A 12966-nucleotide genomic window follows, 5' to 3' on the forward strand; every position below is an offset into this window, starting at 1 on the left:
AATGGTACCAGAAGGAAAAGTAACAGGCCACCAGGGGTGAAGAGATCCAGGCTGGCCTTGCCCTGGGACTGGGGAAGGTTCCAGGTAGAGGTTGCCTGGGCAATGTTCTGGCAGGGTCCAAGAGGGTTGGGAGGGAGGAGCCCAGGATGGGAGAATCAGTCCCAGGATGGGAGGCAGGAGCAAACAAGAGCCTGGACTTAAGTCTCTATCTGCATTCTTTCCTTTTGAGTGAAGCTCTCTACATAGTTTGTGGCCATCCATTTCATGTTGCAGTTCCTCTGTCTGAGACCTGAGTGAGCTGAGGAGGATGGAAAAGGAAGGCAGGATGGTGCAGGAGGCTAAGGAAAAGGGCTTCCCTTCATGAGTTTTCTCAAGAAACTAAGGGTGCATCTAACACCCAGTGCTCAGAAAGCTCCCCTGCATCCTTCCAGGTTTGTCCAGAAAACATGCATCTGTGCTGAGAGTCCCCCCATCCTTTCCCTCTGTAGCCCTGACCTAAGCAGAAGCCAAGGCTGGTCTTTTAAAAGTCTGAGTGCCAAAGAATTTGAAAATGAAACTCACAGAACAATGGAACAGTCAGAGGGCAGGGCCTAGCAGCCTCTTCAGCTAGGCCCCGGAAGAGCCCAGCACCCTGCTTGGCATGCAAGAGGTGTTGGGGAATCAAGTCTCCAAGAATAGCCCTGACCCACATTGGAGCCAGCCCCCACTTTGTGAAATTGGACAGAAGCCAGCAGAAATCACTGCCTTCCCCAACCACATCCTCTTGAGGTGCCAGAACCAACTGAGGCTCTGCATCAGATCCCTTTACTGGGGGGCAGGTGTTGCCACAGCACGGACCCTCCCTGGGTGACCTGAGGTGACACAAAGCATTTGTGTCTGTAGCTAGGTGAGGCTAGAGGTGAAAGAGCAGAGCCAGGCTCAGGGGAGCTTTGTAACCTCAAATATACTGAAATCTGGGTCCAGGCCACACCTGGTTCCTATCAACCTCCACCTGCTGCCCAAAGCACTCTTCCAATTCCAATCTACTTTCAAGTTGGGTTGCTTCAGGAAAGGAAGCCACATACTCCCCTAACATCTAGGGTAGATGGGGGCCTAACTGGAATCCACAAATTTTAGCCAACATTAGGAGCATCTAGTTCAAACTCTCCTCCTTTCTGTTATACCAGTGGGAAACTGAGGCCCAGAGCCTGGACAGAAATTTGGCCGGATCTCTGGGTGAGTCAGAAGTAAGATCACAAACACTCTCAACGCATCCTACCCTCACTGGCCTTCTCCTTTTTGATAGCAGTGGGTCACAGGGAACAAACAACTCAGCGGTTGTTCTACAACTGAGGTTTTCTTAAAAAAAAGAAAAAAAAAGAAAAGAAAAAAAGCCAAGCCATTCCTTTGCTCCATAAAACATACATGAGGTTTGCAGAAGGCTGGGAACGGCCTGAGGCCTTGGCACCGCAAATCCTCCACCTTATCTCCAAATTAATTCTGGACCCTGGGTCCAGGCAGCCAGGCGTTGCAGCGTTTTAATGCCGCCGCGGGCGAAGGCAACTGGCTTTCCGTGAGTATCTCTCCTACATGCGAGGTTGGTGGGCCTCCCAGCTCCCCGCTTTTATTGCGGAGGAAACTGAGGAAGTTGTCTGCTATCTAGAGAGCCTAAGTCATTCATCCAAGGACACGCGGCGCTAAGGGGCGGAGGAGGGAAGGGAACCAGGCCCGCGGGGCCGGAGGGCGCCTGGCGGTCAGGAGCCGCCCCCGTGCCGGGCCGCGCCGAGCAGGTTCCCGGAGGAGGCCAGGCCCCCGCCCGCGGGCTCCCAGGAAGCCAGAGCGCGACTCTGGCGTCGGAGGCTCCAGGGAACTCCAGAGGTCCCAGGGAGGGATTCCGGGCCACCAAGTCCCCAGAAAGTTGGCTCGCGGCCACTCCCAGGACGGCCCGGAGCCGCCGGCCAAGATGGCCCGGGCGAGCCGCCGGCCGCACGCGCGGCGCCGGGCAGCTGCCGGGGGCCCCCCCGCGCGACCCGGGCCCCCGCGCGGGGGTCGCCGCGGCCCCGGCCCGGCGCGCGCAGGCCTCGGCGCCGCCGCACGCGGGTGGGCACGCGCGCGCCCGCCGGCCCCGCCCCCGCCGCCCCGCCCCCGCCGCGCGCCCCGCCCCGCCCCGCCGCGCGCCCTCCCGCCCGCCCGCGCGCCGCGGCCCCGAGCCTCCCCATTGGCCGCGCGCCGTCACCTGACGCTCTGTTATTTCCTGTGTGTTGGGAGAATGGAGAGAAAAAACCCCGAGCCGAGCCGCCTTCGGCCCCTGCGAGGCGGCCGCGGCCTCCGCCGGGGGAGCCCGCCCTGAGGCGCGCCTGAGCGGGGAGCGAGCGCGCGGGCCGGAGCGAGGCTCGAGGGGCCACGGCCCCGGCCCGCCCCGCCGCCGGCCCGGGCGCCGGAGCTGGAGGCGGCGGAGGCTCCCCCACCCCCACCTCGCGCAGCGCCGCCCGCCGCCGCCGCCGCCGCCGCCGCCGCCGCTCCCTCCCCTCCCGCCCCCGGCCGAGGCCGAGGGACCGGGCGGGGGGCTCCCGCAGGTAACCGCCGCCCGGGCCTGAGGGGGAGGGGCAGGGGGCAGGGCTGAGGGGCTGGGGCCGGGCCGGGGCTCCGGGCTCCGGGCTCCGGGCTGGGGGCCGGGGGCAGAGGTCCTAGCCCGGTCGGCCGGGAGTGCGGAGCCCCCTGGACTCCGAGGCCGGGGCGCGGGGTGCTGAGGGGAGCGGCCCGGCCCGGGGAGCGCAGAGGGGAGCGGCCCGGCCCGGGGGTGCGGGGGGAAGGGGCCCGGCCTGGCGTCGGGGCGCCGGGGGGTCTCGGGCTGGCCGCGGAGTCCGGCGGGGCTTGGCCAGCAGTCGGGGGAAGGTACCTGCTTGTCGCGGCCTGGGGTGCGGAGGCGGCGGGTGTGAGCGGGCGGCGCCCAGGGGTCCGCGGGTCGGCGCCGCCCCCCCCGGCACCCCCGGCACCCCCGGCGGCCCGCGGCGCTCGCCTCTCGGTGGCGGCTGGGGGCGAGGCCGGCGGGCGGGCTGGGCTTGGGCTGGGAGCGGCGCCCGGAGCCCGCGAGTCGGAGCGCGCCCCGCCGCGGGAGGGACGGGGGCCCGTTTATTGCCATGTGAACACCTGAAGCCATGTGGACGCGGCGGCTTCTCGCCTGTTGGGGGCGGAGGACAGGTACCGGCTGGCGGGGCGCAGGGTACCGGCGCGGGGGGCGGGGGGCGGAGCGCGGGACACACTTCCTGCGTGGGGTTTCTCCCCCTCCCCCGCCGCGGAGAGCCGGGCGACTGTTAGACCCGGCGGTCCCGGGTGCGAGCGAGCGCCGGTGTGGGGGTGTGGGGACCTGAGGCTGAAGCTCCTCGTTTCTTTCGGGGGCGGGGGGGGGGGTAGTGGTGGTGGAGGGAGCGTGGCCCATCGGCCCAGCGGGCTCTGGCAGCGATAGGAGGTGGAATGTCTCCTGCGCGCCGGGATGGGAGTGGAATTTAGTATATTGGGGAGGGGGGGGGCGCGGAGCGGTCGCCTTCCCGGGCCTGTGGGTGGGGATTATTGTCTGTGTTTGTGGTGTGGATGCTAGAGCTAGGGATCTGCTCGTCTGTAGGCATCCCTTTCGTTTGCCCTTAGGGGACAGATCAAAATTAGGACTTTCTCTCTCTCCCCCCCTCCCTTTTCCTCTTTGCTTTTTTTTCCCCCCCTCCAAGATTCGATGACTCTGGTAACTGCTGTAAAATGGATGGAATTTTTCAAGCTATTATCTAACAGGCAGATCTTTGAATGATAATTGGACCCTTATGTTAACAGCCTCAGTGAAGACTTTTATGAAACGTCTTACATGGGGTGGCAGCGGAACGTCTCACATGGTGGAGTGGGAAACTGCTCCGAAGTCCGACCTGGGAGACCAGGAACCTATTTCTAGCTTTGCCCCCCAATAAACTGTAACCCTGGCCAGGTTACCCACTCTCTCAAGCCTCCCAATTTCCTTATCTGTTAAATGAGGACTCCCAGGTCAAACACTACACGGGTTTTGGGTAGAATTTTTTTTTGGTGTGTATGTGGTTTTTTGTTTTGTTTTTGTTTTTTAATGTTTGTTCTTGGTGTGTCTCGTGCTTTTGTTTTAGCCATAGGCAGTCGTCTTGAGAAAAGCAGGATGTTTCTTACCTGGCTTTTAAGATCTTGTCCCACTTTTTAGTTTCCAGCCTCTTCCTTCTTCAGCAGAGAGAGCATCAACTTTGGTCAGCATTTGTTTCCTCAAATCTAAATACTGTTCTTTGCTTCTCAAAAAGCGTATTGTGTTATAGTTGATGCTGAATATGCCTTGTATTTTTGTCTTTGTACAAGAAGAAGTTATCAAGAGAAAGATTTTAGAGAATGTTTGACTACTTTGAAGCGTGGATAATGTTTAAGTGTATTTGGGTCTGTGTATGTTGGTTGGCTCCAAGGAGTTCCAAGATCTTTTTATGCAGGGAATTGTTTAAAATTCTTTGAAGGGATATTTGGCATTTGGCTAATTTTTGAAATTTCCAGCTTCAGTATTCTCAGAGTAGGGATAAAGTGGAATTCCATAATATCTCCAGTGAAATGGTATGCTGGTGGAATTAACTGTCACCTCAGGGTGCACTAATTATTTGCATCCCCAATTTATTCCTTAATGGTAGCCGATGCTTCCTCTCAGATGCTGCAGAACCCCAATTAGTTTCACTGATTTTATGGTGTGTGAGAGCCTTAGGCCATGCTTTTGACTGCTTAGCCCTTCTAGACCAGCTTCAGCCTTGGTCTTGTTTGTCTTAAATTTCTGGTACTGTGATGCTTGGAGGATGTGTGCCTAATGTGGTATAATGTATCTTCTATCACTTTTTTTTTTTTTAATTCAGTCTGTACAGTCTCAAAAAGGGTCTCAGCAAGGGGAGGTGTGTTCCTGGTGTCAGCTTTGAAAATGGTAGAATTTTTCTCGGGCCTGTCATGTTGGTAGACACTTTTATATGGTTACACAGATTAAATATTTGGAATTTCTCAAAATAAGTAATTTATTCTGGGTGGGTATTTGAATTACTACCTAGCGTTTGGTGTGGGATTTTAAAAGTCCCAGTTACTTAAGTTATAAGCAGTTTTCACACTCACATATGTTTATATTTGTGTTATAAGTTAATGAGGAGATTATTATAAAACTCTCATTCTGCAGAGGTGATTCGTGTGTGTGCATGAGAGAAGGTTGCTAAGGTAGTAAGATGTTAAGAGATATGGGTTTTAGATTCCATAGCCTTTTAATGGTATATTTTTTTCTTTAACTTCATAAGATGAAATGGAATGTGTTTAAATTACATCCATTTAGATCAAGAAATTAATTTCTGGTGAGTGCAACTTTCTCTTCATATGGATAGGCAAGGATGCTAATATTTGTGTCATGTTGTTGTTGTTGTTGTTTAAATCCAGTATGCTAGCTTCTGTCCTAGGTATTTTAGCTTGTCTTGCAAAATCTACCCCGCAGACCTGAGAGGTAAATGGTTTCTCCTTTTCCTGAGATGTGTCAGAGCTAGTGAGGGTCAGAGATTGGATGTGACCATCCTCGCTTGGTTCCAAAGCCTTACCAAATCTGTTATATTATAGCTTACTACCTGCTCAAGGTACACATCAATTGGTGGTAAATTGGCCTTGGAATCCATACTTCTGCTGTGCCCTGTTCCTGGTTTTTTTGTTTGTTTAAGTTATAATGAAATGGAAATCTGGACTTGAGAAAAATACTAGAAAGCATGGTTTTTGCAGCTATGCCACCGAACAAACCAGACTCTGGTTTAGTGACCCCTGGAAGTTCTATAAACTTTCACTTTCCCTATAACTAGCCAGTTTTGCTAGTGCACCTGAGATTTAATCTAAAAAGTTTCTCTTTCCTTCCCAATTCTGCCATTCTGTCTTTGAGCCTGAAACTTCTCAGATCAGCTCAAAGAATATCATGAGGGGCTGTCTCTCTTCCTGTCTGCTACCATGCAGGTTTACACCACACAGGAATCATATTATGTGGTGACTGCTCTGTTTGACCAGATGGGACTGAAAAGATACATTTCCAAGACAGTCCCTTATGCCTTAAGCTCTCTTCATGGTTGCTTGTATTCCAGGCACCTTAGCGCTCATTAGATCTGTCTGGGCTTTCTGACTCCTCTGCCTTCATTTTCGTTTTGTGGAGGTAAAAGTAACAAAATAAAGCAAAACAGTAAAACTCTGTTTATGTTGGAGTATAACTGTACATCAAAGTTACACGTTTGAAATATAATGAAGTCACGGCTTTCATAGAGCATCATTTGGTCACATTACACTTAGATTGGATAGCTTTATTATTATTAGTTAGGCTGCTTAAGGCCCTCTTAATACCTGTGATGCGTGCGGTGTGGGTGAAAAGCTTCTCATGGTGACAAACACAATCAGTACTTTTTGTGTTAGAGCTACATTTGCTTTGTAGGTAATGCGCACAACCCAGCAGGAAGATGAACTAAGAAGTGACTTATTGGTGTATCTGTGGCTTGTTATCTGATGCTTCATTGTGGGGAAGTTAAGAAAGAGAAAACATTAGCTATAGGAGGAAATATCCTTTCTGTAGTATGCACATGTAAGCTGTTCTGTAGGAAAGGGTGGAAGTTCATGGGAACACTTGAATGCCAGCTTGATTGGAAGATGGTTTCCCTGTTTGAACATCACATCCCTCAATATGAACCGAGGTCCTCTGAGTGTGTTCTAGTTTTCCTTAGCAGGTATTATAGGCGCTTTTCTAAGCATGGGAGATGCAGTGGTAGGGAAGATAGAAAAGGAACCTGCTCTGGAGGTGGGCTGTAAACAGTAAGTAAATAGGAATGTCAAGTGGTGATAACAATGAAGAGAATAAATACAAAGACAATAGGATAGTGACTTGGGATGCTATGTGAGAATAGATGTTCCCTCTTCTGAAGCCTTTTTTGCCAGCAGGACAGTCAAACTTGGTCTGTGGGATGGATGAAAATGGCATTAAATAATTTGTTTTAGCTCTGAGCATCTTGAGAAGAATAATCCAAAGAATAGAAGTGGGTTGAAGTCTTTCCTCTGTTTATTCTTCATGCTTTGTGAATGGGGACCTGGCTCAAAAGAGCTAAAGATGGATCATTAATGGTACCCTGTAAAGGGCAAAAAAGAAAGAAATGATTACCCCCAGTGTAGGGTGGTTCTCTTTTTTTTTTTTTTTTTTTTAAAGTAGAGATGTGTGATAATATTGGTGAGTGGTAGGCATTACTGGAAACGTCCTTCAGTTGTGTGTATGTTTCTCTGTTGGGCAGTTGGATGGGGGCATTGTAATCATCATACTTTGTTAAAGCTTCAAAGGAAGCCAGCAAATATTAGTAACATCTGTATGCAAGGCACTTTGCTGGTGTTGCATCAGATGGAGGATCCCAAGTGACTGGAAGTCGGGTGGGGGGCTGTCGAAGGAAGCCAGGCTGGCTCAGAGCCTGACGGGGAGGGTGTGTGTGTGGGGGCTCTGGCATGGAGGAAAACACTGCAGGTCAGAGAGGCTGTTAATTAATTGTCGCCTAGAGGGTTCATCCTGCTGCATCCTGCATGCCTTCACCTACCCTGTCTGTGCTCTCAGATTTTAGAGTTCTTTAGAGAGCTGAGAGAAACCTAAGAAAGCAGCTAGGCTAGCCCTTTGGCTTTACAGCTTGGGAGGGATGGTGAGGAAGGTGGTAACTTTCCAAATTCATGCAGCTTTACACTGACAGAGTCAAGACTAGGACCCTGTTCTTTGCCAGCTAGGCTGGTGTTCTTTCCACCATAGTGGTGCTCTCACCAGAAGATTGCTAGTTAACAGTTGCTCCTGAGTGGAAAAAGAAAGGAAGTCTCTGGGTACTAATGTACCCACTTACAAGAAAGCCCATGTATTTCCAATCTTAAGAAGTCAGGGCTGGGGTGCCAGGGTGACTCAGTTAAGCGTCCAGATTCTTGATTTCAACTCAGATCATGATCTCAAGGCTGTGAGATGGAACTCTGCATCCGGCTCCACAGTGGACATGGAGCCTGCTTGATTGAGATTCTCTCTTCTTCTCCCCCCAGCCCCCACCCACCTTACAGACTCTCTGTCTCTCTTTAAAAAAAAAAAAAAAAAAAAAAGTCATCAGGGCAAAGACAGCACTTTAATCTGAAAATTAGAGTATGGAAAAGAATATTATACCATTGTTGTTTTTCACACAGTATGTAGTATTGGTTTCTCAGGCCCTCCTGAGACATAATCTCATCCTGATAATGTCTTGATCTGGAATGGATGCCATATTTAGCATTAGTTGTGAAGTTAGAATAAGACCCTTTAGATATAGGGGGATATTTCTGAAATGTGGCTAAATTGAGTTCTAAAATTCAAAAGTTAAGGCCCTAGGAGTCCTGTTTTTTCATCTCCAGACCTCAGTTTCATGGAAGATTTCACTTCTACATTCAAAAGCACAAGAAATAGGAAACATTACTTTGGGAATCTGGAGATTATTCACTATGCCTGACAAGAGCAGGGATTCTTGACGAGCAGAGCTACTTCCCTGGACATTTCCCTGACTTAGAGCTCTGGTAGGCCAGTTACCTAGGGGCAGCTTTTGTATCTCTTTGGCTGAAGTGTGAGAGGGCACTCCTACTGTAGAATCCATGTGATGGGCACTTTATGGAAGGCAGCAGAACATCTGAAGGAGCATGTATGCTTATAGTTTGGCTCTATCACTTTGGCAGTGACATTTTGCCCGAGCCACAGTTTCCTCATCTGTAAAATGGGGCCTTTGGGAAAAGGAACATAGGAAAAGTATACAGTGGAGTGTACTATGTATAGGGGACACTCAGTGAATGGTAGTTGTCCATTACACCAACATTCAGCATTGTGCGTGTACCAAGACACTGGACTAGAGTGGGGCTGGTTCCTGCCAAGTGTATTGACTTTATTTTATTATTTTATTTAAGTGTATTGATTTTAGAGTACACTCATATCTCAATTATCTGCCCAGTAGATAAGGGCACTTAAACAGGGGTATCAGAAGTGCTCTGATGAAGGGGTATAAGGTGCTCTACCAAGATGTGTAACCCTAACTTGAAAGATCACATGGGGCCCTGGGTAGCTCAGTTGTTTGAGTGTCTGACTCTTGATTTCACCTCTGGTCATGATCTCGGTGTTATGAGATCGAGCTCTGCATTGGGCCCGAGCTTTGTGGGGAGTTTGCTCCAGATTCTCTATCCCTCTCCCTCTCCTCACCCTTAGTACATAGCGCAGGTGTGCGCTCTTTCTCTTTCTCTCTCTCTCATAATAAACTTAAAAATCTTAAAAAAAAAGGAAAAAAAGGTCATTAGCAGCTTCTCAAAGGAGGATCATTTACTTCCTCATCCACCCAGTTGTCTCTCTGCTGTCCCTTCCCACCTCTGCGGCTCATTCCTCCCCTTCTGCTTGACCGTTGGTGTTCTCTGAACCCTTGTATTTTAGTATAGGCTCTCTCCAGGTGTTCTCAGATATCCCCAGGCTTTTTGATTATCTGCGAGCTGCTGACCCCCAGATCTCTTCAGCCAGATCCTCTCTTAGCTCTTCCAGCTCCTGCTTGACACATTGCTTGGATATGTCACTAGTAGCTTGAGCTGCTATAAGTCCAAAACTGAACATATCCTTTGAAAGCTCTTTCTTTTTCATCTGTCCCCTTCTCCATAAGTGGCTTTACCAGCCACCAAGCTTCCCAAATTAGAGTCCTCCCTTTCTCTACCCATTCTCTGTATGTCACCCATCACCAAGTCAGTGCTGTTTTTATACTGTCTCCAATATACTGCCACTGCTCTTGGAGCCACCATCATCTCTTACCTGGAACACTATGATTGCCTCTCAGTGTGGCCTCTCCATTTCTACTCCTGTCTGTCTCTCTCTGCATTGCCCAGAGTGGCCAAGAGTTGTCTGGCTCTCCTTCACATAAAATCTTTTTATGGTTTTTCATAGTACTTGGAAGACAATCCCAGCTCCTTCCCATTTCTCACAAGGCCCTCAATACCCTGGACCCTGCCTGCCTCTCTGACCACCACCCCTCCTGCTGCCTTTGTTTGCTGCCCTCCAGCCACATTTACTTTCTCTCACGTCTCCTGAAGTGAGAAGACACCCAGCTCTTTTCCACCTCAGGGACTTTCTCAGCCTTGAACACTCTGGCCCACCCCACCTTTTTCATCCTTCGGGATATTTGTTGAATGAATAGCATGAGACAGGCAGCAAAGGGGATGACAGGGTAAGGAGGAAAAGTGTCCTTAGAGTTCATCTACAAAGGTCTAGCAAAAAGATACAGAAATAGTTTTGAAGAGCTGAAAGACTGTGAGTTCGGTTGTGGCATAGAACTCCACCTATTCAAGCAGAGCACCTAAGAGTCAGCCGGCCAGGGACTCCCATCTCATGCTAATGAGAGTGTAAAATGATGCCACCACTTTGGAAAACTGTTTAGAAGTTTCTTCAAAAGCTGAATGTAGGGCAGCCCGGGTGGCTCAGCAGTTTAGCGCTGCCTTCAGTCCAGGGCCTGATCCTGGAGACCCGGGATCGAGTCCCACGCCAGGCTCCCTGCATGGAGCCTGCTTCTCCCTCTGCCTGTGTCTCTGCCTCTCTCTCTCTCTCTCTCTCTCTCTCTCTCTCTCCTTTCTATGTGTCTCTCATGAATAAATAAAATAAAATCTTTTTTTAAAAAAAAGCTGAATGTATGGGGTACCTTGGGTGGCACAGTGGGTTAAAGATCTTGACCCTTAGTTTCAATTTAGCTCATAATCTCAGTCATGGGATCGAGCCCTGTGTCAGGCTCCACACTCAGCACAAGGTCTGCTTGGATTTTCTCACCTTCTCTCTCTCTTTCTCTCTCTCTCTCGAATAAATAAATCTTTAAAAAAAATCTGAATGTATGTCTACCTTGTGACCTAGCAATTCTGTTTCTAGGTATTTGTCCAAGAGGAATGAAAAATATATGTTCACAAATAAGCCTTACACAAGAATGTTCATAGCAGCTTTGTTCATGGTAGCCAGAAACTGTAAATAGTCCAGATGTCCATCAGCGGGAGAATTCATACAGTTGAAGACCACTCTGCAGTAAAAAGGAGTAAAATCCTGATATATGTAGTGAGGAGGAATCTCACAGGTATTGATGCTGAATGAAAAGCCAGACACAAGAAAGTACATAATGGATGATCCCATTTACAAGGTCTTAAGTAAGCAGAAGTGATCTATGATACTAGAAATCAGATCAGTGGTTGCTTCTTGGGTGGAAGAGGAGTAACTGAGAAGAGGGCATGAGAGGACTTTCTGGAGTGATGGGAATATTTTGAGTCTTGATAGTCATCAAATCTGACTGGATCATATACTGTACGTAATCTTACTATCTGTACATTATACCTACAAACAACCTAGGAATTTTCCAAGATTCCTTTCCCTTCCCTCTCACTTTCAGCATTTAAAAACTCAGCAATTCCTGTTCACTTTATGTCCAAAATATATCCTGAATTTGTTTCTCCCATCTCAAGTACCATCCCCTCTTATCCGGACTGTATTTTAGCCTCCTGACTGGTGTTCCAAACCCCCTATTTTTGGCCTCCTCCCAAACCTTTTTTTCCACTTATCAGCTAAAGTGACCTTTAAAAATTCAAATTCGGTTATGTCGGTTGTCTTCCCACAGCCCTCCAGTAGCTTTCCACTGCTTTCATGGTGGCCAGCAAGGGCCTCTCTGACCCATTTCCCTCTGAGCCCGTGTGTGGTGGCCTCCTCCTTACTGGGCTTTCCAGCCTTGTTGACTTCCCTCTGTTCTTTGAACACCTGAAGTTCATTTCTGCCTTAGGCCCTTTACACTTGGCTCCTCCCTGTGCCAGGAGCACTCCTCCTTCTAGATATGTGTGAGAGTTGTTTGTGGTTCAGGTTCAGTTTAAATGTCTCCTTTTCTGGGAAGTTTTCTTTGGCCCTCTGTCCAAAGTAGTGCTCCATCACATCACTCAGTTTTATTTTGTTCATAACTTTGATCAATTCTGAAATGATCCTGGCCTTTTATTTGTTTGCCAGTCTCCTCCCTCTGGGATTAAACTTGACTTGTTCATTGCTGTATTCTTAGCGTCTGGAGCGGTATTTGGCCCACATGGGGCAAAAGTATTGACTAAGCAAAGGTGTCAGGGATAGTGGTGATGTGATGAGACTGTTTTGGAGGTGAGGGAGAAGAAGGGGCCAAGGAGAGTAAAGCCTTTCGGGCTTGAGACCTGGGTCATGGTGGTGCCACTCATTGAAATAGAAAATGATGGAGAAAAGACAACCGTGGTATAAAGTGGTGAATTTAGTTTTGGACTTAAGTTTGAGGAAGGCAACAAGTGTTTGAGGCACAGATGTGACATTTAGGAGAAGGAACTGGGCTATAGACCAAAATTGGGAGGTTAGCTCATGTGGTCCAGCCTAGGAATAGGTGGGATTGCTCTCAGGGGTGGACGAGGTGTAAGTATGTAGAGGTAGAGAAGCGGCTGCTTTTTCTTCAGCCTGAGTGCTGAGCATCTCCCACCAGTAATGAGGACTTGATAGAGTTCAGCCTTTACTTAGGGGTTTTCATAATTTTAGACACCCCACCCCCATTATTGTTGCTAATAATGACAAGTGCTCAGAGGGGAGGACAAGATTCTGAGGAATGTGAACATTTAAGGGAGCAGGGCCGCATTTCAAGAGCAGAGAGGATGCAACCAGACAGGTTTGGAGTAAAACCCAGAGCGCATGGCAGGAGGACAGAAAGTGTTTCAAGTCAGGGGTGGTAGCCAAGATTACCCAGAAGTGTCAGCTGGGAGGGGAGAGGTAACTAAAGCCAACTTGTTGTGTGTTCACGAGAAAGTGAGGTGAAGAAGGAGAGACAGTAAGTTTGGGGTCAGATCATCCTAAAGTTTGTCTCTTAAAGGAGAGTTTAAAAAAAAAATAGCTGCAGGGAGGGTCTGGGGTCGAGAGAAGACATTTGT

At 49.4% G+C, this 12966-nt stretch overlaps 1 protein-coding gene across 2 annotated transcripts in view; it reads left to right on the plus strand.

The window, feature by feature from the left end:
- The first annotated feature begins 2484 nt into the window (after positions 1-2484).
- The window catches only part of TCF20 (transcription factor 20), a 102953-nt gene continuing 92471 nt past the window's right edge, over positions 2485-12966 (plus strand). The window contains exon 1 of one of the 2 annotated variants that reach the window (XM_038550333.1): positions 2485-2555. The gene's annotated coding sequence lies outside the window, so the exon portion shown is untranslated. Of the gene's footprint in view, positions 2556-3049; positions 3181-12966 lie in introns of those variants that run through there. The other variant, XM_038550334.1, reaches the window with a different exon arrangement.

This window comes from Canis lupus, chromosome 10, assembly GCF_011100685.1.
Source record: "Canis lupus familiaris isolate Mischka breed German Shepherd chromosome 10, alternate assembly UU_Cfam_GSD_1.0, whole genome shotgun sequence".
Classification (NCBI taxonomy): Eukaryota; Metazoa; Chordata; class Mammalia; order Carnivora; family Canidae; genus Canis; species Canis lupus.